Here is a 10,471-nt window from a genome sequence, read left to right as displayed (position 1 = left end):
GGCCTTAGAGAGAGAGAGAGAGAGAGAGAGAGAGAGAGAGAGATGGCATCTGGAAGAAGGGACTTAGAGGTAAGCAATGACACGGAGATATGTAAAGGGTAGAACTCTACCTGGAGAAGAGCAAGGGAAAGAAAATGAGAGCTGCTACGTGGTCACAGGGAGACAAACATGGCCAGTGTAGACACCGTCTGTACACTTCCAGACTTCCCCTGGCTCGAGGGAGCTTCTGGAGACAAAAGAAATGCCAAGAGTCTGAGAAATGTAGCCAGATCTCTGCTGTGCTGTTCAAAGTCTGTCTCCATGCTCTCCCTCGCTCAGTCACTCAGATCTTTTGGGAAGCCTGGTCTCTGCGTGGGAGCCAAATCAGGTGTGGGCAATCTCAGAGGAGGAAGCTAGGTGTGATGAATCTACACAGGAGGAAGGCAGAGGGGAAGGAAATCTGACATTTAACTTGACTACCCAACCGAGATGTCAAAAGTTAGTAAAGAAGGAGAAGCTAAGATAATGTTAGGATGGTGGATGAAGCCAGAGGATGCAGCTGTGACCTGTGAATGGCTCTCTTAGGTGCCCTAACTTACTCATTGCAAATATTTTTTTTCAAATACCTGCTATATGCTAGCTATCATTCTAGGATTCAACTTGTCAGGCACTTGCAGTTGGTGAGAGATGGTGGTATTAAAAAAAACAGATTAAAATATAATGTGATTTTCTTGGATTCCAGGATATGGATATGTTCAGCATTAGTAAATGCAGCTAAGCTATATTCTAAAGTAGCTATAAGGAGTTACATCCCTACTAACAATGTATGATGCTCCATGTCCTTGTCAACACTTGGTATTTTCTTTTTGATTTTAGCCATTGTTTTGGATCATGGTTTAAATGAAATAATTCATGAAGTTGAGCACATTTTCATAGACTTGTTTTCTCTTTGGATTTCTCCTTCTCTTCCTCTTCTTTTATCTTCCTCTTCCTTTCCCCTTTCCTTCTTTCCTTCTCCACAATCTCTCTCCTTTTCATTTGTGATATGCACAAATCATGCAAGTGGCTGCTCAATTTATTGGGTCAGAGGAATGTGGAAGGACACGTATTCTGATGAGTTACAGTGAGTATGTGGTTAGCACTGGAGAGTCTGAGTCATAAAGGGTGTGAGAACCTGTTTAACTGGACCATTCTCCTGGACAGACTCATGGATCCCGGAAATGTTTGTGCACTAGTCTTTCTTTTGGAAGAGGGAATGAATGCTGCTACTTGTGATTCTTAAGATTACCCTGGATTGTCCTGATGGCCCCCTGTGTATTCACACATGTCCTTATAAGGAAAGACAGACAGGTCAGATGATGAGTCAAAGAAGGGGCAGTGAGATGGCTCAGTCCATATCGCCGGATCTGAACACGAGCCAGGGAAGGAGTCATGAGCTGTGCTGGTCTGTCATTTGTCAAGGTGACAGAAAGAACCACAGGGGATTCTGAGCAAGCCTGTCAGGGACTATCTTGGTTATGTTAATGGATTGGAAAGTATATTTCAGCTGTGGATGGGACTGTACAAGTGGAGAGAGAGAAAGAGAGAAACAGAGAAGTAGAGAAACACACACACACACACACACACACACACACACACACACACACAGAGCAGTGGCATGTTTGTACTCACCGCTGTCTTCTGACTACAGACATAATGTGAGCGGCTGCTTCAAGCTTTTGCTGCCTTCACACTGCTACCATGGTGGACGGTATCTTGAACTGTGAGCTAGAAGCCTTTCTTCTTTGAGCTGCTTTGGCCAGAATCTTTTTTACTATCGTTATTTCAGCAACAAGAAAATACCCTGGGACACAATGAAAGAGTGAGAAAGGCTATGGGGTGGGCTCTCAGAGCATGCAGAAGGCTTATCCTGCCCATACCCAGGTTTTAGACCACTAAGATACATTTGAGATAGTGTAGCTCCAGAGTTCAACTGTGTTATTCTCCGTCATGGATACTACAATAATATGTTACAGCAGCCAAAGGAAACAAATGCATCCATTATGGGTGCTGTATTGACTATGCAGCCCAGGAGACATGTCTAAAAAGAAGAAAGGAGAAGAAAATACAGTTCAGAGGGATTTTTTAAAAAAAAGATTTATTTATTTATTGCATATACAGTATTCTGCCTGCGTGTATGCCTGCACAGCAAAAGAGGGCACAAGGTCTCGGTATAGAATGGATGTGAGCCACCATGTGGTTGCTGGGAATTGAACTTGAGGACCTCTAGAAGAGCAGTCAATGCTCCTAACCACTGAGCCATCTCTTCAGCCCCCAAGAGGGTTTTTGATAAGCCAGATAAGAGACAGAGGCAACTCCAGTCAGGAAGAGTAGGGGAAAGTGAGGCAGGAAATTGGGCAAAAAAATAAATAAATAAAAGTAATATTATTGAGCACTTAAATGCCCTGCCCCAATTTCAACCCCATAGGATGAGAATCTGGGTGAAGGTGCTTCCTCAATATAGACAGAGGGGCAGCAGGGTTCACACCCAGATTCCAGGAAGTCAGAGCTCTTTGATTTTTATCCTCATTGAGTTCTTAAAACTGTATTAAATGACCTTATTTTGAGTTGATTTTGCGGAAGGGTCAGACAGAGGGGAAGCAATGTCTATGTGTTCTCTCAGGAGTGGGTAAAACTCAGGGCACAGAATCTACAGACTTCGACCTCTTCCAAGATGAGCATCTCCCTCCACCATAGTCCACACAGAGTTTAGCCATGATTTAGCTAAAGGATAGTAAAAACAACCAGGAAGGATGTTACAGCTGATACTGACCCAAAGAGCTAACCCGAAAATGTCTCTGTCTGTAAGAAAATGCATCACAGGACTTGCTCTGGGATAATGCAAGATAATGCTTATATACTTAAAGCTTGTTCATAGAGGCTGATTCTTCAGGCTACTTTTGGGCCAACAGGACTAGGCTCATGGTCCAGGGCACTCAGTTGACCCAGCAGCAGATCTCACACACAAAGGTGTGTACGGATGCTAGGACCGCTCAACCCAGGGAAGCGGGAGCAGAGATATGTCTCACCTCAGTGTCAGGGAGCATACACTCACGCCAGCTACTGGCTTGGGAAAGGTTACTTGGGAAACTTGAGCCGGTTACCTTACTTTCCACAGCTTCTGAATTTACAAGGTAGGGAGAGCCAACGGCATTCAGTGGAATTTTCTAGGATTTTCTGGATGGTCAGTTTTGAGGTACACCAGTTCTTGAGGCAAGGCCTGAGCCTGTTTTGTTCTCTAGAATAGCTTCCACTACAGGTGGCTAGGTAGCCCAGGCCATTGCGAAGTTAAGAGAATTCTCCTCAGTTCCTTACTCTCTCTCAAACAGTTCGATTTCACATGTGTCCAGAAAAGGCATTCAACACCAGCTCATGAACGCAGGCTGCCACTGGATTAGATTCTCGCTAGAACAGTGGTTCTCAACCTTCCTAACACTGTGATCCTTTAATACATACAGTTCTTCATGGTGCAGTGACCCAAACCATAAAATTATTTTGTTGATACTTCATAACTATAATTAAAATCCCTAAGAAAACAATACCTAGGAAAAGAACTAGGAATAATAACAAACCATAATATAAGACATGCTGTGACCTTTAATATAATGTAAATATTTGTGTTATCCAATGGTCTGAGGTGACCCCTGTGGAAGGCTCATTTGACTTCCAAAGGGAGTGAGGAGACCCACAGGTTGGGAATTGCTGCTCTAGAGTGTGTCTTAAGAGACTCAGGAGACGGTTGCACACTGGCGGACATCAGGGTTTCCCCATTTTATGGGTGTGGGAACCCACAGTCAGCTATGTTAAAGCATTTGCTAAAGATCAGCAGAAGCCTTGGCTATGGGAAGTCTCGGCAGCCATCCAGGTCCTATCGCTGACTTTACCACACAAACAGCGAAGCTCTCTTTCTCCAGTGAACGGCTGCTGTCGCCTGACAGTGGTGTCCTATTAGGTAGGACAAAAACCTTCTCTGCTGCCCGAAAAAAGGTGCACACAAAGGCCAGCTTTCCAGCTTTCCGCTGTAGAGATCTCAAAGCGGAGAGTGGAAAAGCCAGGACGGGTGGGAAAGAGAAGAGGGTTTGTGTTGGAAAGCTTTGCTGTCTTGGGGTGGGGAAGGTCTCAGACCTCCAATGGCATCTCCACCTTGGATCCACACGGGAGGCTTAAACAGACACCAACTCATGAGCATATCACCGTTTCTACTTCGTTTTCTCATTCACAAAATTAAGCCATTGCCTCCCCGGGGGAGGGGCATGGGAGGACAAGCCACGGCGTTAGCGATACAGTACGCAGTCCATATCCCTACGGGGAGCAGATTGAGTTTAACAAGCCATATGGGTTGTAATTGTCCAAGTATGATTAATTCATAATGTTTGTTCATTTTATGTCTTATATTACGGTCTGTTATTATTCCATTCAATTACGGCATTGTGAGTTCTTTCCCTAGGTGTTGTTGGAAACCCTTAGGGATTTTAATATTCCCCAAGTGACTGCGAGTGACCTCTCCGCGTTTCTAGGCTGTATCTGGGACTCCTTCCTTTCGGCAGAAAGGCCGCGAAAGAGCGACGTGAATTTGGAGCAGATGGCACGCACATCCGTCCGTTGCTGAACTCTGCTTGAGGCCCAAAGGAAGACTCCATACTGAAAGGGCTCTAACGGCTTTCTGCTCAGTTTGTTGTAAATTCTAAATGGGGTGAGTGAAGGCTGCTCTGAGCAGTGTTGCTGGACGCCTCTGGCTGCAACATCTGGTGAATGCCTTCACTAACTAACAACTGTTAGTCTTGGCCTCGAGGGAGTACCACCCAGACCTTTGGTTTTAAGTAGGTTGCAGATTAGGCTAGAAGCAAAAATCACTTGTTCCTCTCTCAAGAAGAAGAAACACCCCCATAACTTTGTTTCTAGCATTAATAAGACAACCGGTAAAGGCAGACCTTGTGTGTGCTGTTAGGGAAGTACTCGAGAGTCAGATTTTTATTACGAGTTTTTAGTTCAGGAATTTAAATTGATATTCTGAGTCTTTGTCGCCTCTCTCAGAGACAAATCCAAATTGCTAACAGCACCAGGGAAATCTAGAAAAATTGGCTTACTGTCCCGAATTAGTGAAGCAGATGCCTGCAGACAGAGCCAGTTTGCTTGCTGGAGATGACAGATCACGGGAGGAGAGTGTGGCCCATGGCACTGAAAGCTCCATTAGCCAGTAATTTAAAAGCACTACAATTTAAGAAACAGGAATAATAGAAATAAGATATCTAGAGTAAATGTCCCCGTCACTAAGGTTATGCTAAGGTCCTTGCAGACTAGTCCTTGGGTGATTAATATGTTTAAAATAAGAATAGAAATAAGATTCTAGATTAAAAAAATTATCACAGTTAAAAAAACTAAACATCATTCTTTCTTATCAGTTTTTATAGTCATTAAAACAACTTTTTAAATGGCTTATCCATATTTATTTTCTTTGCCATTTAAAAGATTATTACTGCTGGTGTGCATGTAGGGGTGTGGGAAAATACATGCGTATATACATATATATTCATATATACATACATATACATATACACACATACACACATACACATACATACACACACATATACATACATATATGAATATATACATACACATACATATACATACACATACATGCACATACACACATACACACATACACATATATACATATACATACACATACATACACATACACATACACATATATACATATACATACACATACATACACATACACATACATACATACATATACATACACACATACATATACATACACATATACACATACACATACATACATATATATACACATACATACACATACACACACATACACACATACACACATATACACATACACATACATACACATGCACATATACACATACATACACATACACATATACAATACATATATACATACATATATGAATATAAACATACATATACATACATACACATACATATACATACATACACGTCCATATACATACACATACATACAACATTCATACATACATACATACATACATACACACACACACACACACACACGTGTATGGGGAACAATCCAAGCCTGTGATGCCAGCACTCTGGAGGCTGTGGAGTAAAGATACAGAAGTTTAAGGTTAGCTTGGGCTACATTATCAGGCTCAGGGTCAGTGAGAGCTGTATAATGAGACCCAACTGCAAAAGAAAACAAAACACTTAAAAACCCAACAAAACAAAAGGAAAAACAAGGGCTGGGAATATGCCCATATGGTTAGAGTGCTTGCCTGGGTTTAATCTCCAGCATCACTAACAAAACATTGCTACTGTATTTAGGGACCAATTAAATGCTGGTGCCCCCTTTTCCCCTGATAGAAGCAAAAGCTGTTTCAGTGAGAACTGAGAAGGGAAAGGGGGTTGGGGTGGGAAGGACTGGTTTGGGTCTGCACACTGAGTATCCAGAACCAAGGCTATTGGGGCAGAGTTTTAGCGTGGAAAGATCCAGCCTGCAGCCCCACACATTCCTCATGAAAATAAAGGGAGACATTTGGAAGCAGGGGCAAATGTTTCCTGAGATTGTCAGGTGAGCGAAGGGCTGCTCTTCCAAGTTCACAGCCTCCTTTAAGAATAAAATTGGAGAGGTTTTCTCTAATGTTGGGAATGCTCCGCCCATGCCAACAGAAAAGCAAATGCTCAATCCTCTCGCCTTCAAAGGTCCTGCCATGTCTGCTCCCAGACAGCAGTTTCCTGCTCTGTGAAGACGCCTAACCTCACCATTGGAGGCCAGTGCTGTAGATGGTTGTGCCTGGGACTCCAGTTGCTGCTACTGCTGCTGCTGCTGTAGGTAGGGATGACATTTTAAGCTGCTGTTGCTGCTGGTAAGGAAGATGCTGGTGATGTTGGAGAGGATGACAAACCTGATCTGACGATGAGTGTTGAAGAGACCAATGTCTGAAGGGCCTTTATAAATGTTAATAACCCACCATAGGAAGGAACCCCACCAGTAAAACCGACATTTTGATCAGCCACCTCCAGAAATAAACTTTGCTAGTGCCCAGAATCTGTAGCTAGGGAAAAATGGATTGAACTGTTCATGTGTGCTAAAAATGTGTGTGTGTGTGTGTGTGTGTGTGTGTGTGTGTGTGTGTGTGTGTGTGTGTAAGAAAACAAGGTTAGCTCCTCGGTGGTCCCTCTCACTTTTCATGTTAGAAGGGAGATGAAGATTTAGAAAGATGACAGAAGTGGCCCCAGGCCCCCCAACCATAAATGGCAGAAATAGGGTTTGAACCATCCTTCTGCTAACCTCATCAGTTTTCAGCCACGACCTCCAAGAAGATTTCTTAGAAGGTCATTATGTTTCTTGCCTCTTTATTTACTGAAGTCACCCGTGCCCTAGTCCTGATCCCAGAATATCTTTATGTGTCTCACAGATGGGTCACAGCACACAACTATGTTTGTAAGCTCACAAAACGCAGCTTCAGTTATGAGTGCAATATCACAAAATCATAGTCCAGATTTTACCACCTTCTTGGGCATGAATGTTGGGGCAGAATGGAGGAGAATATAGCGTGCTATCTGGGATTTAGGACAACTCTCACTCATGAGGGAGGTGGTCAAGTTGTAGGACTTTCATGAGACTTTATTTCCCATACAGTTAATAGGACATTAGGATAAATGATGTCCAGGGTTCTCCATGTTATAAGGCGCAGTGTTTTAACGAGGTGGAAAACACAGGTTAAATGTAGAAGTGGCCCTTACTGTTTTCATCTTTGTTTGTATTAATGAAAACATACTTCACTGCAAGACAAGCGAACAGTATTTTAATGCAGTCTGAAGGCAGTAAGAGGCAAATAGTGGCCCTTCGAATTCTTCTTTTTCCAGAGCTAGGATTCACCACTCTGGGAAGGGCTGGAGAGGCTAGCAACTGCCAGTTTTCCTGGGGGAAAAAAAGGGCTGCAGAGTGGTTATGCCAAGAACTCTGTGTCAACCTGGCCACGATCCTGAGGCTCTTGCTCTTTCCTGCTCTTGCCAACTGATACTTTCTGCTCTAGCTGTTTGGAATCTGGGCCTGGCAATATGGGTCTGCCTTGGCATGCCTCTCATATGTCTCTTTCTGTGTGGGCACACGTGTGTGTGTGTGTGTGTGTGTGTGTGTGTGAGAGAGAGAGAGAGAGAGAGAGAGAGAGAGAGAGAGAGAGAGAGAGAGAGAGAGAACTGCATGGGTGTTGCAGGATATTTGATCACACTTCGAACCCCGAGACTGTGCTGTTTACTGGAAAAACCTGTTTCTAGTTGTGGCATTGTTCAGCCCTTAGCGTCCACCTTTAATCCCCCCAAGCAATAACAGTAAAGTTGGTTTGTAGAAGGACGCGCTCACGTTTGAAAGTGATGTCTAATCGAGTGGCAGGCAAAGTGATGAATCAGAGAAATACCTGGCAGAGTAGGATATGCCCAAGTCTCTCAGGAGAACAGAGGGGGGGGGAAAAAGAGGGTATTTAAGAGAGCATCCTAGAGAAAGGAGGTAGTTTTACTGAGTTTTACAGAGACAGGTTGAAGAGAGAACAAGCTAGACACAGATGAAGACAGCATAAGCCAGAGAAGGAGAAGGAGCCTGAAGACTAGAACAGACTGCCAACGTTAGCGTGAGGCCAAGCAGAGCAATTCAGTGAGAAACTGACAGAAGCCAGATCAGTCAGCTTGGAGAGGAGTTTGAGCCAGACCAGCTGAGTTGAACCAGTCAGCCAGAGATCAGAAAGAACTAGGAAGGGGGTGAGCGTATTCAGCAACCGAATACATTAGGCTTAGATTTGATTGTACGGAGGCTAGAAGCTTCCAGGACTAGGTCTAGATTAGCAGACAGAGACAGTAAGCCTCAGAGACAACAATTACATCAGGCAAATAAAATATGCTTGGGCACATGGGTATCTCCTGCCTTCTGCTCCTTGGAGTTTTGCCTGTAGGGTATGCTGCAGGGCTTGAAGGGATAGAGAGGTCAGGTCTCACCTACTGTACCTGTGGCTCCACTGTGAGTTGGAATCGTCTGAGTGTGTTTGTGGGGGCGCCTGTTTGGATCTGGGAGACAATAAAACAATGCCGGCTGAGTTCCACCCTCCTACAGGATAGCCCAGGTGTTGCAACCAATAATGATCTCTGTGTGCCTGCGCTTTTCAACTGTCAGTAAAAAATGGACATTTCCTATGATTTCCAAGTTAGCCTCAGGTGACTGGGAGAAAGAAATAGTATAGATGACATTGCCTGTATGTTTTGGGGACTGGCAGACTTGACGTTTATTTCTTATCTTTTTCAGGGGGAGGGTAGTGCTTAGATTTGAACCCAGGGGCACGAGCATGCTAGGCAAATGCTCTAATATTAAGTTATATCCTTAGCTTGGCTCTCTCCTCTCTTACTGGCGTCTATTTGCTGTCGAGTTAATTTCTGTTGTTGTTCTTCTGCAAAACTGGGATCTGTTTCAGGGTTTTGTGCGCAGTAGTTAAGCACTGTAGCACTGAGCTGCGGGCCTAATTTTTCAAGACATGGTTTACACTTGTCGTCCAGGCTGACCTTGGACTCCAAACTGTCCTGTCCCAGCCTCCTGAGTACTAAATGGCAGACCCGTGTTATCAGGCCTGGCTTCTTCATATTCTGGCCGCTTTGATGACGGTTGTGGGCAACGTTTCAATAATCGATTGTTAAATTAGTGCACTTAGGCATGCCTACCAGGAAGACAGAGATTGGCAAGAAGATGCCTGTCCTCTCAGAACTTAATTCTAATGTAGAACAAGCCGAGTGATGTCAAACCCAAGGCAGGGGTGCCAAAGGATACCTAAGAGAATACCAAAGTTAGGTGTTCACCAAGAGCTACTGTTCAGTCCACAGTGTACCAGGCATGGGGAAGCCTGCAGAACACAGGGGAGATCAGGTCCAGCCTTAAACATCCCAGTCTGGGTGAGGAGACCATCCAACATTTGAGGAACGGAACTACAGGGAGGGATGTTGTCACGGCTGGACTTCAGTTGTGGCTGTTTGGTGTCAACAGTAGCCAACACACAACGTCTAGGATCTATGCTACTCATCTGCTTCCGAGTTATAAAACGTGGTGACCTGGTAACCATACAGTCTGCACAGGCTTGTAGCTTCTTTAGAAGCCCCTCAGCTCAGTGAGGGCAGCACCCATGAATCGTATTGCTTCATCTACACTTTGCTGTATCTGTAGTGGCCACTGGGCAACCCTTGGTGAAAAAAAGCGCAGGACATCACCATTCCTTATTTTCATTCTGTGAAAACCCCTAGAGCACAGGAAGAGGGCTGCAAGTTCTAGGCTCACCCTCTGCCCTCCCTGTGGCTGCCCCTCCCCGTCCCCCACTCCCAGCCCCTCTCTAAAGCAACTGGCTGATGCAGCAGGAGTGGGATGAGTGAGTGTAATTCTGCCTGTAACACTCCCAGCCGAGGGGCA

General features: G+C 44.4%; 1 long non-coding RNA gene across 1 annotated transcript; it reads left to right on the top strand.

The window, feature by feature from the left end:
- The first annotated feature begins 4,461 nt into the window (after positions 1-4,461).
- LOC120101442 (uncharacterized) lies at positions 4,462-7,078 on the top strand. The gene is made up of 2 exons (XR_005502006.2): positions 4,462-4,711; positions 6,733-7,078. It is a non-coding gene; the product is annotated as an uncharacterized LOC120101442 (long non-coding RNA).
- The last annotated feature ends 3,393 nt before the right edge of the window (positions 7,079-10,471 follow it).

The sequence above is a fragment of the Rattus norvegicus genome, chromosome 3 (genome assembly GCF_036323735.1).
Source record: "Rattus norvegicus strain BN/NHsdMcwi chromosome 3, GRCr8, whole genome shotgun sequence".
NCBI classification, from domain to species: domain Eukaryota; kingdom Metazoa; phylum Chordata; class Mammalia; order Rodentia; family Muridae; genus Rattus; species Rattus norvegicus.
The sequence above is the reverse complement of the archived record's forward strand: the minus strand, read 5'-3'. Positions and strand labels throughout refer to the sequence as shown.